Raw genomic sequence first — 21011 nt, 5'->3', positions numbered from 1 at the left:
GATTCTTTTAGCCTTGCTTCATTCCAATGTTTAAACTAGATTTAAATAAAATATCACTGTATTTATTGGAATATTGCTTGACCTGTTATATCATCAGATATATATATATATATATATATGTGTGTGTGTGTGTGTGTGTGTTAAATTATCCAAGACTTCCTAGAAGTCATGAATAACTATTCCTAGCTTTATGTTAGAAACATCTTAAGCATCACAGTGATGCCTTTACTAGGTATCATGTTCAGATTTAATTGTTCAAAGCAACTAGTTTAGGACTAGGACCTTTAAGTGTATACAATTTCATATCTCTTACATGATTGTCTCTTAAGATATGAACCCATTCATTGAAGTTTTATCTATTGAATGTTACTGTTTCATTTAGTCATTAAAGAAAAAGACAATTCATGATAATGAGAAAGGATTATTTAAATACAATATTGATTTAGTATTTTCAATATTTAATCTTCAATCATTAATACCCTTTTAGTTTCAAAAAACATTAATTACCAAAAGTCTAGGATCTAAGTTGCAAAATAGATAAATGGTTAGGTATCATTCATCCCATCCACTTGAATTCAACTCGGTAGATATTGATTATCAGTTATACCTCACTATATATTTCCTAGATTTATGGGATCGCTAATAACAAATTTAATTAGACATGTTTGATCCCATCTATGCCTCAGAACTCTCTTGCTTAGGTATCATTTATCACAAAAGATTTCCGATCAGATCGTGCAATTTGAAAAACTTGTATAATCGGTCTATAACTTGGTTATAGAAATTGCGAATACCCCCGACCATCAAAAGATAAAACTAAGCGGTTAGGTATCATTTATCACACTAGTGCATACAAGAGACGTGCGGGTGTTATTCAAAATGATTTCATAGATTTGATGTTTGTAAAAAGGGTCTTTATATATTTTATAATTCTAGTTTAAAAAACATATGATACCATGGTTATTACATGCATATAATAAACCATGATATAAATTTTCAAAAGAAAATCACTTTTAAAGGTTCTATAAAAAGCTAGTTTTATATATAATTTGACGCAATTAAATTTTAATAACCAGTATTAAGTTTGAATGCATTTGAAACTTTTATATCTATAATAAAACTTCATTTTATTACTTATATATTTGGAGTTTGTATAAGTTATAAAAATCACCATTTTAAAACTTATAATGGAGTATTTCAAAATTTGTCTTTACTAACAATTTTATAAAACCAGGTTTTATTTTAAAATAATAACTTGTTACATCTTATGTCTAATTTTGAATAACCCCCAAACTCCATGTGATGTTTATTTTGTACAAAATTATTTTAGCTTGTGAAAAACTAATTTATCAAACACACATAATAATTACATAAAATAAACAACACAAACACATATAAAAAGATACGTGCATAAACATAACAAACTAATGAGAATTTTATGAGCCAACACAAAATTGCCAAGTCTATTCCTAAAGGGACATGTAAGGGGATCAAAAAATTTCTTGTAATGTTGTTGAAGAAGCTCCCACTTGAGTAAACATCCATTGCTTGCAAAAGATTGGAAAAACTTCTTGAATGTTCAAATTCAGCAACTATCGCTAAAAGCCAACAACCCTTTGTGAACAACATTAGTGACACTTTTCAGAAAATGTCATTGAAAATCTTGCACACCTTTTAGACTTGAAAATTGCTCGTTTTCTTCAAAAAATGGTGCCAACTTGATTTTTTGTTACATTTTTATACAAATAAATTAATTCTAAAAACTAATCTATTACTATACAAAAATAACCAAGAAAAGCTAATCTATTTAATTATTACATACCATATGAATAAATAAATTATTACAACCATTTTATAACAAAAATAACCAACACAACAACATAACAACACATTGGTCCTTGACTAGTTTATGCACATCATATACATCAATATACACGTCAAACAACCTTTGTTTTTCTAAAACAACTTTAAATGACAAAATATGCATGAAACTTTTGTCACATAAAATAACAAAAAAGTTGTCATAGAAAATATGTATGAACTTATTTTTTAATACAAAAACAAGTTATCCATATTCTCCAAAAACTAATATTTCCAAAAATAAAAAATCTAACCAAACTTGCAAGGTGGTTCTGATACCAATTGTTGGGTATTAGTTCAAAAATAGTTTCATAAAGTTGACAAATATGGCAACGGAAGACTTTAATTTTTGAAATAACATAAACATTTTATACCCACCAAGGATCTTCTTGTAAGTTGTAGAAAGATTAAAATACCAACCAAAGAAGAGATGAAGAAATAACAACATTTGTAGTTCTTTGGGTCCTCTTGGGAGGCTTGAAAGTTGATGAAGAATGTGAAACCTTTGAGACACCAACAATGACTCAACTTGATCTAGATGCTAGTCCAAAACTCTTAAACCCTTAAGCTTTAAGTTCATAACCAATATGAACTTAAGGAGGGCATGAAGATGCAAGTGTTCTTCAAGTTTTCTATCCAAAACTAGAGAGAAAAAGAGAAGAGAAGGAGGATTCAAATTTTGCATCAAGAAAGGAATGAATCACCTAGCCAAATGCAATCCCCTTATTTATATGTATAAAGTGAAAGTATTAATCATTAGGTCTTAAAACTTTGAGCACATATGTCCCCATATCATAAATATGTCTCTCATGCTTCATTACTTTTGAACAAACTAATGGAAAGCCCATACTTTTCTTCTTTTTATTCAAATTTCAAAAATTGTATAAAAAAGGAAAAAGTTAGTTTAAATTTTATAAACTCAAGATTTATAAAATATAAAATTTATCTTTTGAGTAAAAGACAAAATGTTTTCAACTAGTCCAAAAAAGTTGTAGACGACTTATTAATTCATACCATATGAATTATGTAATTGATGTGTGTAGAATGCACTTGTTTTATCCCTACTTTTTATTAATAAATTTAGCACACAAAGGCAGTGAACCTGTCTTTTAGTGGTATAGATTAGTAAGTAAGGTATCGAACTCAGGGACGGAAAATTAAACTAATAACTAATTTTAACTAAAACAATTAATAAAAGTAAAGGGGTTTCTTCTAGTTTTGAAAGACTAGAAACTTAAGCACACTAAATTAACTAAATAACTAAATCAAACAACTAATTCACCAAATTTGATAAAGATGTATCTATTTAGGTTCAACCAATTCACTCCTATGGTTATTTGTATTTATGATAGATGAATTGTTATTGGTTACCAATTATAATGGTTAGGTTCATGTTCATTACTCCTAACCCTTAGACAATTAACTAATTTAAGCGGTGATCAAGTGTTTAAACTAATTAATTCCCTAGATTAATGATTTGGATTAAATAAGATTTATAGTGGTCAATTAAGTTACTAATTCAATTAACCTCTTGTTTGATGGTTTCTCAAACAAGCTCACACATTAATCTTCCTATTGTCTTATTAATCTTAGTTTCATAATCATTACTTCTAAGCATATGGTTTAGTGTTCACATAGACATATGAGGTTAACAACTAAGAGATGTTCATGCAGCCTAATTGTCTTCCAATTAACAGAAAATAGTAGTGATTAATGCATAAGGTTCTTTAACAAACTTAATTTAATAGATCACCAATAAACAATAAAAAAAAACTAATAATTAAACCATAGGAGTTCCTTGGTATTCCCCAAACAGAAACAAGAACGAATTTAGTTCATAGTTGCAGTAGAAACAAACACAAAAACAAGTTTTACTAGATCAAACATATTCAATTCCTAAATCTAAGTGGTAGGATTAACCTAGTTGCTTGAATTCTTCAAAAGATTGAAGCTTAGGGTTCCTCAGCGTCTTCTAGGGCTCTTAGTCGCAGCTTAACCTTCAAAAATCGCCAGGAATGTTGCCCCATTGGATAAAGATTCGGTTTTTATAGATATCTCAAAACAGGGTGTACCCGGTGAGTAGCAGGACCAACTCGCCGAGTAGGTGCATAGTTATCCGTCTTGAATCAGGAATCGTAGCTATCTTCTGGAACATCCTCGTGTACTCGCCGAGTAGAGTCGTCTACTCGCTGAGTAGGTGGTCTTTTGTCTCTTATTTTCATTCTTTGGTCTTCAATTGCTTTCCCTTGCTCCCTTTTACTTCCAAGCATGTCTTCTGGACTGAAAACAAAATTCAAACCATTTTAAGTACCTTTTGTCCACATTGTTCACATAATTAATTAAAAATGATTAAGAATATGTGCTAAATAATTAACTAATTATGCACATATCAAAATACCCCACACTTGATTTTTACTTGCCCCCAAGCAAAACTAAAATTTAAGCATATTAGAATCACATATAATAACTCCAATCTAACCCAACCATTATGCCAAGACCGCAACGCATGCATTTGTGTCTAAAATTTTCCTAAGGACCCCCCATACTTCAAATACTCACAATCCGCATAAACATTCGCCCACTCACCCCGAACTATGCTCATTTTATGCAACCCTCCGAATCCATCCTCAGAAAACCTCTTTACCCTCAAGGTATTTTTAATTGAGCAACCCAAGCATACATAATCTAGAATTACAACTTTTCGATACCACTATGGAGCTCTTTGAATTCTTCACTTCCTTGATAATTTTATCTTTGATCTCTTTGAATTCACCACCTTGTTTGATTTGATTTCTTGGTATCTTCAACTTTTTGAATTTCTTGGAATTTTGATCTTTTGATCTTCACTTTATTTGCTCCAAAATTCTTACAACTTTTCTAGTAATTCTCTCTTTTTTTTTACATGTATTCCTCACTTTTTTCACTCAAATCCCTACATGCTTAAGCAAGGGCGCTCAATCTCAACCTTTATTGGCTAATGATAACAATTTTCCTGGATACATTTCAGGTTTAGGCTGCTAAACGTATTGCATCCCTCAGGCTGAGCAAGGTCGTGTTTTTGTCTCATGATTTCACTGAAATAAGGAAGCCACAAATGCACTAGAACGTGTATAGGCTCAACTAAACATTTGGGTTTTCATTCAATTATCAACATAATTCTAACATGGAATCCTAATTTTCTTTTACCAAAATTTTCTAAATTAAATCCCTAAGTCATATTTTTGGTATGCAACAATTTTTAAAATTAGCCTAAATTAAGATTCTAAATTTTCTAAAATGTGACTAACCCCCTACCACACACTTATTTTATGCAATGCCCTCATTGCATACTATGCAAAAATAAAAATGCAAATATAGAGAGAATTGGAACAAACTCCCCTGGGGTAGCAGTTGATAGGTTGACACTCTCTTCTTCAGCTCCTTCTTCAATTGACTTTAGCCATGGGAACAGCTCATCCATGGCACGGGTGTCATGCGTCTCATGTGGTTGACAGCTCGAAAATTCCACGGAACAAGGTCGTTAGAAAGTCTCCAGTAGCAATCCCTCACAAAGAGTGTATGAATGTTGCAGTGAAAGTGCTCAAAGCAATTCTGGAAATCCAAAAGTAGCAGGCTACTCGGCGAGTAGTATCGTGGACTCGGCGAGTAGGCCTTGATGCAAAATAAGATCGTGTAACATTGCATGTACTCGCCGAGTAGAGTTTGTGCACTCGGCGAGTAGTGAGTGTTTTTCCAAAATTGGTCTAGTTGCTACTTCTCTCGACTTTGGTGTTGAAATTAGAAATGTAAACTGACCCTCACTCTAATTCCTTCAGCAACAATACTCCCTATGACCCTCGACTCTCACAGACTCAATCCTAAGGACAAAACTCCATAATTGCTTGAAAATCTCTCATTCCTTTCTCGACCCTCACTAGTTAGTATGCTTCCCTATCTTCAATCCCTGAAAAAATAAACAACTAACAGTGATAATAATAATCCACCCATCATAAAAATCCAAAGTGTTTAACAATTGTCTAGAACAAAACATCATAAGCATAAAACATAAAAACAAAACAAATTCTTCAATCTTCATCATCCATTCCAGCTCCTCCTGCTCCACTTCCTCCCTCTCTGTCTCTTCTTCTCATCCTCTCATCCCAATTCATGATATAGGGATAGCCGGGTCCAGGTCTTGTGGCAATTTGCATTTGTTGAAAGAGGTATTAGAAAGATTGATTAGTGTAGTTCACCCCTTGCCTAATATCATCCAAGTAGTTTCGGTACTCTACTTGGTTCCAACCATCATTGTCCTCCACCGGAATAACCGGTGGATCTTCCCGCACCCGTTCGCTCCTTTGTTGGACCCGCCTTCCCGGCTCCTCGGGGACCGCCGGCTCATCTTCATGTGAAATAGTGAAGGAATTGCCAAACTTCTCAACTATCCGTGCCCTCCTATAAAGTGCAGTGTTGAATGGTGGAGGGTGGATAACCGTTAGTGCTTGAGCTTGTGGCAAATCCAAGATCCCAAATGACTTGGCCAGTCGGGTAATAAACATGCCTCCATTTATCTTTGAATTGATCTTCTCTTTGACCGCCCCCTCAGCAAGGAATTTGGCAATGCAGTAAGGAAAGTTGCAAAAAACGTCTGGAGTGATGATGCTCCACAAGTAGAAGATGTCAAGGGTGGGGACTTTGTCCCCATCCTTCCGCATGTTTATTGTACTAGCCACAAACCGGTGAATGAGTCGGTGGAGCGGAGAACGAATGTGACCTTCTTGCGCGGTGGAAGGAATGTAGACTCGATTGGCAATTGTGTTCCACCATGTAGACGCCACCACCTCCTCGGGAAGTTCTTTGTGACAATTCTCCAAGAAAGCTTCAAAATAGTCCGTCATCACCATGTCTTGATCATAAACACCCAACCTCCATGAGAACTCCACCATGCTGCATTGTCGCAACTCCCCGCCCAAAGAGAAAGAGATTGTGTTAGGATTATAGAACTCGCTACCACCTCGAAAGGAGATGGTAGCAAAAAATTCCCAGCACAACTCAGCATAAACCGGCTCTTGGATCTTAAATAACTGCAACCACCCATCACAAGTTATGTTGGCATATCCCAAATTGCAATCCTTTACCAAGTACGGGGTGAGTTCTTCTTCCAACCCAACATTTCCCATCCACCCCCAATCCACTGCATTTGGAAGGTGAATTTCCTTCTGCCTGAGTGCCTCCAGTCTGTTTAGGGCTCTTGTTTTTGACGATTTGGAAGTAATTTGTTGAAAAGATAGCCATAGCATATCACCATGGCTTCCCCCTCGCGAAGATTGACCCCTTCTTGCCATGATACCTGCATACAAACATCAAGAACACACAAACAAACAACAACCAGTAATTAAAAACAAAAAAAATTGGGTCTGACTATTACCTACTCGCCGAGTACACGACTCTACTCGGCGAATAGTATGAACACCATGATAGATCGAGTGCCAGATCTGTGTAGACTGTCCAACAGTCCAAATTTTTCATAGGGTTTTGTTGTAATTACTTATCTAACCGTAGATCTTGAAGAAAATACTCCTAACATTATCTAATTTGTGACTAAATCAAAACCCTAGAGTTTGAGGAAAACCCCCTAAATCCGAAATCACTTAAAATCTGGACAAATCTATGATAAAAATCAAACCTTTCATGAATTTAAAGGGTAAAGATGTTACCTTTTTGCTTGAATAGGGAGAATTGAGTAGAAAATTGAAGAAATCTTGAAAGCAATTTGAAAATGGTTGAGAGGCTGCTGCACGGAGAGTAATGGGATGGAATGGTGAAAACCCCTTTTTTTTACAGATTTATGTTTCACTCTTTTTAAACTGGCTACTCGCCGAGTAGAATGGGTCTACTCGCCGAGTAGAAGTGCTTTTAAACATCATCTGAACTTAACCAGGCATCTACTCGCCGAGTACACGACTCTACTCGGCGAGTAAATGTCACAGATTGAAAATTTTTGTGTATTTAGAAAAATTAGTGTATTAATTCATGTTTTTAAACCATCCACCCCACACTCTAAGCATGGCTTGTCCTCAAGCAGTTATGGGCATAAAAGTAGATGAAGAAAAATGAAAAAAATATGAAAATAAAGAAAAGGAAAGAAAATGCAAACTTGAGACTCGGGTTGCCTCCCGAGAAGCGCTTCTTTTTATGGAGTCATTAGCTGGACTCCTCCCCTTCTACGTAGTTGCAACCCCTTCCAGCAGCAACTCTTCCATTCCTTCATTCCGGGGGACTCCTTCTTCATATTTTTTTACTCTATGACCATTGACTTTGAAGGGCGTGCCGTCTCTTGATAACAACTCTATAGCACCATGTGGAAACACTGTCTTCACCAGAAAAGGACCATCCCACCTTGATTTGAGTTTGCGCGAGAAAAGCTTTAATCGTGAATTGAAAAGCAACACTTTTTGGCCTTCATGGATTTCTTTATCTTTAATTCTTTTATCATGCCATTTCTTGGTCTTCTCTTTATAAAGCCATGAACTAGAGTATGCATCATTCCTTAGCTCTTCAAGGGCATTCATTTGCATCAACCGGTTGCTCTTTAGTTCTTCCATGTCGAAGTTACACCTCTTTAAAGCCCAAAACGCCTTATGCTCTAGCTCGACCGGTAAATGGAATTGCTTTACATAAACTAACCTATATGGTGTAGTACCAATAGGTGTTTTGAAAGCTGTACGAAAAGCCCATAACGCATCATCTAGCTTATCCGACCATTCCCTGCGGTTGCTTCCCACCGATTTCTCTAAAATTCGCTTCAAGGCTCCATTTGTCACTTCGGTTTGTCCACTAGTTTGTGGATGGTATGATGTGGAGAACTTATGGTAACCCCGTATTTCTTTAGCACCTTTTCCAATTGATCATTGGCAAAATGTGTGCCTCGGTCACTTATTAGGGCCTTCGGAATGCCAAAACGTGAAAATAGCTTCTTCAAGAATTGCACCACTACTCGTCCGTTATTTGTTGGTAACGCTTGTGCCAAAACGTTATGTACTTGTTTCCTTTGGACATGGGAAATGGTCCCATGAAGTCAATTCCCCACACATCAAACACCTCGCACACTTGGATACTATGTTGGGGCATTTCATTTTGAGATGAAATGTTTCCCACTCTTTGACAAGCATCACATTCTTTGACAAATTGGGCTGCATCTTTAAAGATTGTAGGCCAATAAAACCCAATGTCAAAGATCTTCTTTGCGGTGTAGTGTGCTCCATGATGTCCTCCCGTGGGCCCGCTATGGCAATGCTCTAGTATTCTCCGGCTTTCCTTCCCGAACACACATCTTCGTATGATACCATCCGCACAGCTTCGGAAGAGGTATGGGTCGTCCCAAAAGTAATATTTTATTTCAGCAAAGAATTTCTTCTTTTGTTGACTGCTATAGTCCTTCGGGATGTATTTTGTAGCTAAATAATTAGCTATGTCTGCGAACCATGTCTCTTCTCCCACTGACACCATAATGTATTCGTCCGGAAAGTCATCTCCATCTTTGTCTTCTTGTAATTGCGGGTTCTCTAGCCTTGACAAGTGATCAGCTGCTACGTTCTCCATTCCCTTCTTGTCTCGTATCTCTATGTCGAATTCTTAAAGAAGTAGCACCCATCGTATCAGTCTTGGCTTAACATCCTGTTTGGTAAACAAATACTTGATAGCCGAGTGGTCAGTAAAAACACTAGTTTTAGATAAACCCAAGTAAGGGCGAAATTTGTCAAAAGCATATACCACAGCTAATAACTCTTTTTCAGTGGTGGTGTAGTTTTCTTGGGCTGGGTTTAAAGTCTTGCTAGCATAATATATGGGTTGAAAGTGCTTATTAACCCTTTAACCAAGGACAACTCCTAATGCATAGTCACTAGCATCACACATAACTCAAAGGGTAAGTTCCAATTTGGTGCAATAATGATCGGGGCATTAGTTAATTTTTCCTTTAAAAATTCAAATGCCTCTAAACACTCTTTAGTAAAATTAAATGGTGCATCTTTTAGTAATAATTGTGTTAGAGGCCTAGTTATTTTGGAAAAATCGTTTATGAAACGCCGATAAAAACCTGCGTGTCCTAGAAAACTCCTAATGCCCTTCACATTAGTTGGTGGGGGTAATTTGGCAATGGTGTCAATCTTTGCCCGATCCACTTCAATTCCCTTTTTGGAAACTTTGTGGCCCAAAACTATACCCTCCTTGAGCATGAAGTGACATTTTTCCCAATTGAGGTCCAAGTCGGTTTTCTCACACCTAGCAAGCATTGAGTCAAGATTTGTGAGACAGTCATGGAAAGAAGATCCGAAACGGAAAAGTCATCCATAAAAACTTCCATGATTTTTTCCACCATATCGTGGAATATATCTGTCATACACCTTTGAAAAGTCGTAGGTGCATTGCATAGCCCAAAAGGCATGCGTCTATATGCAAAAGTCCCACTTGGGCAAATGAATGTGGTCTTTTCTTGGTCCATTGGGTCTATGGGTATTTGAAAATAACCCGAAAATCCATCTAGAAAGCAATAATAGCTATGACCCGATAGTCTTTCTAACATTTGATCAATAAAAGGTAAGGGAAAATGGTCTTTACGAGTGGCATCGTTTAGCTTTCGATAATCGATGCACACTCTCCAACCGGTTACCGTTCGTGTCGGGATTAGCTCGTTCTTTTCGTTGGTTATGACCGTCATCCCTCCTTTCTTGGGTACCACTTGGATCGGACTCACCTATGGGCTATCGGAAATGGAGTAAATGATTTTTGCATCTAAGAGTTTGACCACTTCCTTCTTGACTACTTCTTGCATGTTCGGGTTCAACCTTCTTTGGTGTTGTACCACCGACTTTGCTCCTTCTTCTAGATTGATCTTGTAAGAGCAATAGGATGGGCTTATTCCCTTGATGTCGGTGATGCTCCATGCTATGGCCCGTTTCCGCTTCTTCAACGCTTGCACGAGCTCCTCCTTTTCAGACTTGGACAGATCAGAGGCTATGATTACTGGCTTTTTATTGCCTTCTTCCAGAAAAGCATACTCCAAATGGTCTGGTAACGTTTTGAGCTCTATTCGTTGGTTCTGAGTGACGGACTCGCCGAGTGCAGGTAAGGTACTCGGCGAGTTGGTGGCTGAATTCACGAATTTTGACTTTTCTTCAGATGTACTCGGCAAGTAGATCGGTCCTACTCGGCGAGTAGGACTTTCAGATTGCTTCAATAGCTCTTCATACTCTGCTTCTTCCAACAGTCTTTCAATTTCCATTAAATCTTTTTCTGGATCAAATGCTTCATCTAAAGCTGTAAACTTGTTGGAATCTTTAGGTGTATCTTCCTCCAATAGTTCTTCAAGCATATCTATTGAGAATGTCGTGTCGTCACTGCTCCTAGAATACTGCATAGCTTGGTCCACCCCGAATGTCACTGAATCGTCTCCGACCCGCAAGGTGAGCTTTGAGTCTCTCATGTCTACTATAGCACTGGCCGTGTTGAGGAAGGGCCTTCCAAGGATGATTGGTACTAGTGGATCCGCCTCCATGTCTAGAATGATGAAATCAGCAGGAAAGACAAATTTATCCACTTTCACTAGTAAGTCTTCGCATATGCCTCTTGGGAAGGTGACTGTCTTGTTCACCAAATGTATTGCCATGCGAATTGGCCTTGGCTCCGGGAGGTCCAGCTTCTTAAAGAATGAGTATGGAATAAGGTTCACACTTGCTCCATAATCAGCTAAGGCATGAATAGCAGCCAAGTTGCCAAATTGGCAAGGTAAAGTCAAGCTCCCCGGATCACCCTTCTTCTTTGGTAGCTTATTTAGCATTGCAGCGGAGCAGTTTTCATTGAGCACTACCTTTTTCACTTCTTCCATCTTTCTTCTATTGGTGAGAAGTTCCTTAAGGAACTTTGCATACTTGGGCATTTGCATGACAGCTTCAATGAAAGGTATGTTGATTTGAAGAGTCTTGATGTGGTCTAGAAACTTCTGATACTCCTCTTCCTGCTTCTTTTTCTTAGCTCGGGCTGGGTATGGCATTGGAGGCTGGTAAGGTTTTTCAGGAGCTTGCTCACCGGTTTTTGATGGTGTACTCGCCGAGTCCATCGGTCCTACTCGGCGAGTAGGACTGTCAGATTGTAAATTTTGGTTTTCTGCTGGCTTTTCTGCCTCATCCTTCTGTGAATCCTTGGGTGCTTCAGTTCGAATAGGTGCCAGGGGAGTGATTATCTTCCCACTTCTTGTTGTGACAATGTTTATGTGCGCACCTCGTGGGTTATTTTCGGTTTTGCTAGGAATCTCGCCCGGTGACCTTTGGTTAAGTTGTTGAGCAAGTTGCCCAAGCTGTGTTTCTATATTGTGGATAGATGCTTGCTGGTTCCTGAGCATGGTTCTTGTTTCTTGAATTGCAGCATCATGATCACTATGCCTTTTTTCTGACACAACTACAAATTTAGTGAGCATATCTTCCAAGCTCGGCTTCCTTTCTTGCACCAACTCCTCCTTTTGGTAGAACCATCTCCCTTTTTGTCTATACTTCTCATCCTTGGCTTTCTTGTACTCATCATAAGGGAGCCACTCTTTCTTTTGTTTGCGCCAATCTTCATCATATCGGTCTCCACTCGAGTAACACGCTTACGCCTTCTTGTTGGCATTCTCATCTAAATCGCAGTCTCTAGTGAGGTGAGGCCCATTGCAGTTTTCACAACCCACCCGAATAGCATGGATTGTTTGATCCATTTTATCCATTCTCCTATCCATGGTTTTTAGCATAGCCATGACCGTGGATAAGTCTTCAGTAGCAGCATAAGCGGCTCCCCTAGTGACATCATGTCTAGGGTTATGGTATTCTCTAGAGTGTTTAGAGAATTCTTCAATCAATTCTTTAATCACCGGGGGCGGATTCTTTGTAAGTGGGCCTTGCGAGTCTAGTAACTGCCTAGTTGTGACATTGACTCCATCATAGAAGATGGAGACTTCTTGCTGGCTGTCTAGATCATGGTGTGGGCAATTTCTTAGCAAGCTCTTGTACCTCTCCCATGCTTCATATAGCGACTCTCCAGCTTGTTGTTCAAAGTTTGCAATGGCCTTCTTCAACTTGGCTATCTTAGAAGGTGGGCAAAAGTGATCAATGAATTCTTCCTTCATCTTGCCCCAAGTAGTGACTGATCCGGGGGGAAGTGACTTGAGCCAGTCTTTGGCAGCACCCTTGAATGTTACCGGAAGCATACGAAGTAGTTGAGTCTTGCGGGTTACATTTGGAATATTGAAGTAATCAGCTACATCATTGACTTCATCCAAATGCTTGTAGGCATCTTCACGATCTTTCCCATAAAAAGGTATTTCTTTGAGTGAAGCTAGGATATGACCCTTTAGCTCGAAGGTAGCAGTCACGGGAATTGCGGGTTGCACAAGTCCCGGGTGTAACAGCCCGAAATCTCAAATATGGTTAAAATTATATTTAGGGGGTGTTTTAAGGGGGGACTCGGCGAGTTGGAGCCAGACTTGCCGAGTAGGATCGCAGACCTGGTCGCGGGTTCACGACTGGAATCGACGAGTCAGATAGGGACTCGGCGAGTCTGCGCTGTTTAGCGAAAACCCTAGCCATTTAGGTTTGGGACGTATAAAGGGGACTTATTGGCCGTCATTGTTCGTTTTAGCCTTCTGGGAGAAACCCTAAACCGATTGTGTGCATCTGGAGCAAAGCTAAGGGCCATTGGTGATTTTGAAGGAGTTGTTGTGAAAAGAAGAGAAGGGCTTGGCTAAAGGAACAGCAAGGGGGTCACATTCTGAGGATTGGGGACACAGAGAGCACATTATCCAGGTAAGAATTCGTGTATACTCTGCTATGGTGATGTATTTAGAGGATTAGGGTTTATGGAACCCTTTTATGGATAGATTGAATGTTACCCTTGTTCCCCAAACGATTGTAACCCTGTGTTGGGACCCTTGGAGGTCCAGAATATCCCATGTCTGGGCATTTCGGGAGTTGGTGAAGGTTTTGGATTGAAATCCTTATGCCTTAGGTCAACATGTAAATTATAAGTCTTGGGGTGTAGCATGAGCACCTAAATGAAGACCTTATGTAATGGACCAGTCGAGGAAGGCCAGACCTATGAATGGTCGGAGCAGTTATGACCTTAGGAAGCAGTTTGAGCGGCTGCATGGCATGGACTCGCCGAGTCAGATGAGCAGACTCGGCGAGTAGCTTGAAGAATAACTGAGACTCGTCGAGTTGTTCCTCAGACTCGGCGAGTGGAGTCGGGGTGGCCCCGCGACTCTTCCAGGAGTAACTCGTCGGGCCAAGGAGGATACTCGACGAGTAGAAGGGAAACCTTAGAGGATTGGAGAACGACTAGACTCGCCGAGTCGCCAGAGTACTCGCCGAGTCCGGTCGAGTTGACCGTGGACCGTTGACCAGAGTTGACCTATGTGTGATTTCTTAGGGTCAGTTGTCTTGAAAGATAAAAGTGTTAATAAGGGATGTACGATATTATCCAGGGAGTCTGTAGCTCGGCGGATCGAGTACGAGTGATTTCAGGAGTTGCTAGCTTTCAGTATCCACGAGGTGAGTTTTCTCACTATACTGTACCCGAAAGGGTTTGACTGTGTGACCGGAAGGTCGGATATGATATGTAATATACGTGTTATATGTGGTAAGACAATTGCTATACGTGTTATGTATGTTTATATGGGCCGGAAGGCAATATGTTATGGGCCGGAAGGCAATATGTCATGTGACCGGAAGGTCGGGTATGTTATGTAATATATGTGCTATATGTGATAAATTAATTATTATGCGTGCTGTGTATGTTTATATGGGCCGGAAGGCAATGTGTCATGGGCCGGAAGGCAATGTGTTATGGGCCGGAAGGCAATACGTTATGGGCCGGAAGGCGATTATCTCATGGGCCGGAAGGCGTTGTGTAGTGGACCGGAAGGTCAGGGCCTGGAAAGGCGTATATGCGTAATTTGTATATTGGGGAACTCACTAAGCTTCGTGCTTACAAGGTTTTGTGTTATGTTGTTTTCAGGTTCTTTCAGTAACACAGGACGGCACCGGCTCGATTGTACACACCAGAGAAAGAGTTATATTTTGGAGGATCCTGGTTTTCTATTCAAGTGAAAATGAACTATGTTTTGTAATTCAATTATGAATGAGATTTTAAACAGGTGTTTTAATATTAAAATGGTTATTTTAAATGAAAATTTTGCCTTGAAAATTTCGGTGTTACAAATTGGTATCAGAGCCTTGGTTTGAGGGATTCGGATGCGCCTTCGGGTAAATCTGGACTCAAACTGAGGAAGTAAGAAAAAGTTTTCAAATAAATAGTTTTCTAAAAGTGAATAAGAGTTCAAAGAGAAAGCAAGAAAGAGCAGTGTGTACAATCAGCCAGAGCCCGAATGGTGATTTCCCAAAATACCCTTATTTTGTGTTATGAGATATGTATGATGCACTTTATGAGATAGTATTGCATGCTAGAGACAGGCTAGGTATTTCATATGTTAGGACTAGAGTGGCCTGATTTGTGATGCCTTAGCCTAGGACTCGTTGTTATATGTGTTATGTTTTGAGTATGTGATGAGTGAGAGTATCCAGTTAGAACCCATGAGGGGTAGAGTTACAGAGTTCGGTGGTACTTTCGAGGATGAGCTGAGAAGTTGGAGTTATCACAGGGAGGGAGTCCTATGTATTTTTCGATGCTCGAATGCTGCTTGCTTTGTGCTTTGTGGAACTCTCGATGATGGGAGTCAGCTACCAAGTGAATATGACGATATTCAGGAGGTAGATGGCTGGCATCATTAGGAGCTCTTCAGCAGCTGATAGCAAAGAAGTGGGAGGACGACGGAAGAGCATAGAGAATAACCCTATCCAGATGAGTGCGCTGGTAGGGTAGAGGATTTCGCTGGGGAGCGAGCACGTGCGATGGGATTGGTGAAAGAGCAGGTCGAGCAGCTACTTAGGAGCTCTGGGATGGTCCGTATGGAAGGTATGGGTAGATGTGGCAGGTAGTATGGGCCCGTACTACTGAAAGCAGAGGACCCATACTTGATACAGGGAGCATTCTGAAGGTCCTAAGGAACAGATTGAGGAGTGATGTTATGGTTCGAGTACCATACATCGGAACAGATTGAGGAGTGATGTTATGGTTCGAGTACCATACATCGGAACAGATTGAGGAGTGATGTTATGGTTCGAGTACCATACATCGGAGCAGATTGAGAAGTGATGCTATGGTTCGAGTACCATACATCGGAGCAGATTTAGGAGTGATGCTATGGTTCGGGTACCATACACCGGAGCAGATTGAGAAGGGATGTCATGGGATGAGTACCATGGTTCGTAGTGAATGATGCTTGTGATTATCTTATTATCCGGTCATGATCGATGAGGTAGAGATCGGACGCTATGGGTTTAGGCCTGTAGACCATGATTGAGTATGGAGAGGCGTCCCTCGAGAGGAAAGGCGAGTGCCTATCAGAGTATTCTGGTAAGGAGTTAAAGGGAGAGGAAAAAATTTTCGGTCTGAGTTGAGCAATCAGTCGATAGAGGAGAGGTCATCTTCTAGGTGGGTGGTGCTATTTATGTTCGTGTGCAAGACACGAGAGGCCTGATGTTTCAGTTTTGGGTTTGGGGGTACACCCTACAGGTCGTATCGGTGATGATTTTCCCCAGAGTATCAGGTGGCATGTGTGCCGCGAGGCAGTGACTTATCGGGAGCAGACAGTCAGTTGGGACTGAGGTAGTCGAGGACCACACCACACCTAATTGAGAATAGTAGGTTGTGTTATAGTGGTAGTAGTGGGGAGTTCAGTTGAGTTTTGCAGTGCAGGGAGTTTTCGTCTATGTTGGGAGTGGGTCCCTGTCCTTGGGACAATTCCGGTGTTAGAACATTGGTTGATGAGTTGAGGGAGAGGAACGATGATTTTGCGGTGCAGTCTATGAGCCAGGGATGTTATTGAGCAGTTGTGATGCTTGGTGTTAGATTGGTATGGGATTTGGAACGATTAGATCCAGTCGTGATGAGAAGTTCTTGGAGAGTTCATCAGAGGTTCAGAGTATAGGGGGTTGATTGATTTCCTTAAGGGAGAATTATCGGGCGTTGCGTAGCACTTTCCTGGGGCAGGTGCGATTTCGCTGGTGGAAAAATAGTCGTGGGTTGGTTGTGTGCTAATTGGTAATGGTTCGAATCCTAAGTGGGGGAGAACCGGGTGCAGTATGTAAGGAAGCAAAGATTTGTCAGGAGTGGTTATAAGTGAAGTATAGAGATATGCTGTAAGAAATCATGAGACCAGAGGTGTCGGTGATCGAGGAAGAGGGTCAAAGGGAGTTAATGCGGGAAGTACTTGAGGAGGAGAACGAATGTATCCATGACAGGTGTTTGGAGTTGTTGCAAGTAGATAGAGAAGGATTGGGTCAGTATGCGTATCCTTGTTTGGATTTTGAGTGTCGGGAAAAAGGGTTTCGGAGATTATCAGCATATCTCGTAACGTCAGCGTTTTCTCGTATTCCAATCGAGAAATTAGATGCACCGAAGTTGTAAGGTGGGAAAAATATAGATATAATTATGGGGTTCAGAAGAAATGTATTATTGTGTCTATATGATGCTTGGGGCAGGAGATCAGTGGTTGTGGCAGGATCTTGTGATGTGCTGTTGGGGTATTCTGAGATATTCGGGTATGATATCTTTATTTCGGAGTTATTCGTGAATCCTGAATTGAATCGACGTGAGGCATATCAAGTATCTGCAGATCTAGTGGGAGCCTTCGAGTATGGGCATCCAGGGAGATTATTCGAGAGAGTGGATTTTCGCAAGATGGGCGTTTGTTATGTTGATTGCCTCCATAGACTGTAATGGATATTCGAGTCGCAGTACTCTCTAGACAGAGGGTGTTGTGATACTGCGGGGAGCCGAAGTACTCACTATTCAGAAGGTGTTGTGATACTGCGTGGAGTCGTAGTACTCACTAGATGGCAAGAGAATTTCGATGTTGGAATATTTTCGAGCAGTGTATGAGGTGGAAGAGTTTGAGTTTGGGTAGCCTGGTATTGAGTCTTTGGAGCTTGGATGTTGAGTCGGGGGGCGAGACGGGGGTCTCCGTCTCTGTCGGGAGATGCGGGGAGATACGCAAGGAATATGCGCAACAGAAACCAGAGATTTGAGTCGAGACGATCCTCGGTTGGATTATATTTTCTCGCATGAGGAAAAGAAGATTTTGTGACTTGTGTGTCACTGGGTCGGGATAGTGGTCACGGGGAGGAAGTTAGTGGGATATTTGGATCATGATATGAGTGACCGTTGGGGGCTCAGCCGTGGAGCCAAAAGCTGACCTGGTACTCAGTCTCGAAGAGGGATAGGAGAAACGAGCTAGAGTTTATCATGATGATGTCTGAGGACACTTTAGAGAGAGGAAAACGATCCAGGCGCTCGAAGACATGCTTCGGGCATGTGCATTAGATTTCGGAGGAAGCCGCGGTACGTATTTATCCTTAGTTGAGTTGTCCCATATCAACAGCCATCATTAGTGCATTGGTATGCCGCCCTTTGAGCTGTTGCATAGTCGGACCCTCATTTGCTGAGGAGAGGTAACGCATGGACCTGAGAGTCCTTGCGAGCAGATCCAGAGCATGTGCGATACATGGAGTAGTGGCAAGGTCGTCAAGCGGATTTCCCTAGGTAAGGGAAGAGGAAGGTATGTTGGGACTAGTGCAGCATGTGTATGCGATTACAAGAAGGGAACTCGTGAGAGTTGCTCTGAGAGTGCGAATGGGTCTCTCAGTCGTTCCGAAATGGATAAAGTGGGCTTTGGATCGGGGATCCGGCGATTCATGGTTTCCTAACCCTTATGGGTTGAGTGATCGTTGAGATTTGGAGCAGAATTGCATCGTGGGTAATTCTCGGTTACAGGGAGTGGTGGGCAGTACAGAGATCGTGCTTCAGTCGACAGAGCAGATTCAGCAGGTTAAACAGAGGTTATTGATCGCCTAGAGCTGACAGAAAAGTTATGCAGACAGACGCCGGTACGAGCCTGAGTTTCAGGTCGGCGACTTCGTACCCCTGAAGGTCTCTCCTTGGAAAGGGGTGATTCGATTCAGGAAGAGGGGCAAGTTGGGGCCCCGGTATATTGGACCTTTTCGTGAGATTGTGAGGGGAGGACGGGTGGCCTACCGTTTGGAGTTGCCAACAGAATTGAGATAGATCCACGACACTTTTCATGTGTAACAATTGAAGAAGTGTATAGCCGATGAGTCAGCAGTGGTTCCACTGGAGAACATTTAGGTGGATGCGAGCCTGAGTTATGCTGAGAGACCAGTGGCCATCAGGGATCGGAAGATCAAGGTTCTGAGGAACAAGGAGGTACCTTTGGTGTTGGTTCAGTGGCAACCCCGGAAGGGATCGGAAATGACTTGGGAGCCGGAACGTGAGATGCGGGAGCAGCATCCGGAACTATTTTCAGAGTAAGACTTCGAGGGTGAAGTCTGATTCTAGTGGGGGAGAATTGTAACAGCCCGGAATCTCAAGTATGGTTAAAATTATATTGAGGGGGTGTTTTAAGGGGGGACTCGGCGAGTTGGAGCCAGACTCGCCGAGTAGGATCGCAGACCTGGTCGCGGGTTCGCGACTGGACTCGACGAGTCAGATAGGGACTCGGCGAGTCTGCGCTGTTTAGCGAAAACCCTAGCCGTTTAGGTTTGGGACGTATAAAGGGGACTTATTGGCCGTCATTGTTCGTTTTAGCCTTCTGGGAGAAACCCTAAACCGATTGTGTGCATCTGGAGCAAAGCTAAGGGCCATTGGTGATTTTGAAGGAGTTGTTGTGCAAAGAAGAGAAGGGCTTGGCTAAAGGAACAGCAAGGGGGTCACATTCTGAGGATTGGGGACACAGAGAGCACATTATCCAGGTAAGAATTCGTGTATACTCTGCTATGGTGATGTATTTAGAGGATTAGGGTTTATGGAACCCTTTTATGGATAGATTGAATGTTACCCTTGTTCCCCAAACGATTGTAACCCTGTGTTGGGACCCTTGGAGGTCCAGAATATCCCATGTCTGGGCATTTCGGGAGTTGGTGAAGGTTTTGGATTGAAATCCTTATGCCTTAGGTCAACATGTAAATTATAAGTCTTGGGGTGTAGCATGAACACCTAAATGAAGACCTTATGTAATGGACCAGTCGAGGAAGGCCAGACCTATGAATGGTCGGAGCAGTTATGACCTTAGGAAGCAGTTTGAGCGGCTGCATGGCATGGACTCGCCGAGTCAGATGAGCAGACTCGGCGAGTAGCTTGAAGAATAACTGAGACTCGTCGAGTTGTTCCTCAGACTCGGCGAGTGGAGTCGGGGTGGCCCCACGACTCTTCCAGGAGTAACTCGTCGGGCCAAGGAGGATACTCGACGAGTAGAAGGGAAACCTTAGAGGATTGGAGGACGACTAGACTCGCCGAGTCGCCAGAGTACTCGCCGAGTCCGGTCGAGTTGACCGTGGACCGTTGACCAGAGTTGACCTATGTGTGATTTCTTAGGGTCAGTTGTCTTGAAAGATAAAAGTGTTAATAAGGGATGTACGATATTATCCAGGGAGTCTGTAGCTCGGCGGATCGAGTACGAGTGATTTCAGGATTTGCTAGCTTTCAGTATCCACGAGGTGAGTTTTCTCACTATACTGTACCCGAAAGGGTTTGACTGTGTGACCGGAAGGTCGGATATGATATGTAATATATGTGTTATATGTGGTAAGACAATTGCTATACGTGCTATGTATGTTTATATGGGCCTGAAGGCAATATGTTATGGGCCGGAAGGCAATATGTCATGTGACCGGAAGGTCGGGTATGTTATGTAATATATGTGCTATATGTGGTAAATTAATTATTATGCGTGCTGTGTATGTCTATGTGGGCCGGAAGGCAATGTGTCATGGGCCGGAAGGCAATGTGGTATGGGCCGGAAGGCAATACGTTATGGGCCGGAAGGCGATTATCTCATGGGCCGGAAGGCGTTGTGTAGTGGACCGGAAGGTCAGGGCCTGGAAAGGCGTATATGCGTAAGTTGTATATTGGGGAACTCACTAAGCTTCGTGCTTACAAGGTTTTGTGTTATGTTGTTTTCAGGTTCTTTCAGTAACACAGGATGGCACCGGCTCGATTGTACACACCAG

General features: G+C 41.3%; 1 non-coding gene across 1 annotated transcript; it reads left to right on the top strand.

Moving 5' to 3' along the window:
• The first annotated feature begins 12842 nt into the window (after window positions 1-12842).
• On the top strand, window positions 12843-12949 carry LOC145044538 (small nucleolar RNA R71). Its single transcript, XR_013681488.1, has one exon. It is a non-coding gene; the product is annotated as a small nucleolar RNA R71 (small nucleolar RNA).
• The last annotated feature ends 8062 nt before the right edge of the window (window positions 12950-21011 follow it).

The sequence above is a fragment of the Lactuca saligna genome, chromosome 4, assembly GCF_052625555.1.
Source record: "Lactuca saligna cultivar CGN05327 chromosome 4, ASM5262555v1, whole genome shotgun sequence".
In the NCBI taxonomy this organism is placed as follows: domain Eukaryota; kingdom Viridiplantae; phylum Streptophyta; class Magnoliopsida; order Asterales; family Asteraceae; genus Lactuca; species Lactuca saligna.
Note: the sequence above shows the minus strand (reverse complement) of the source record. Positions and strands in the feature narration are given on the sequence as shown.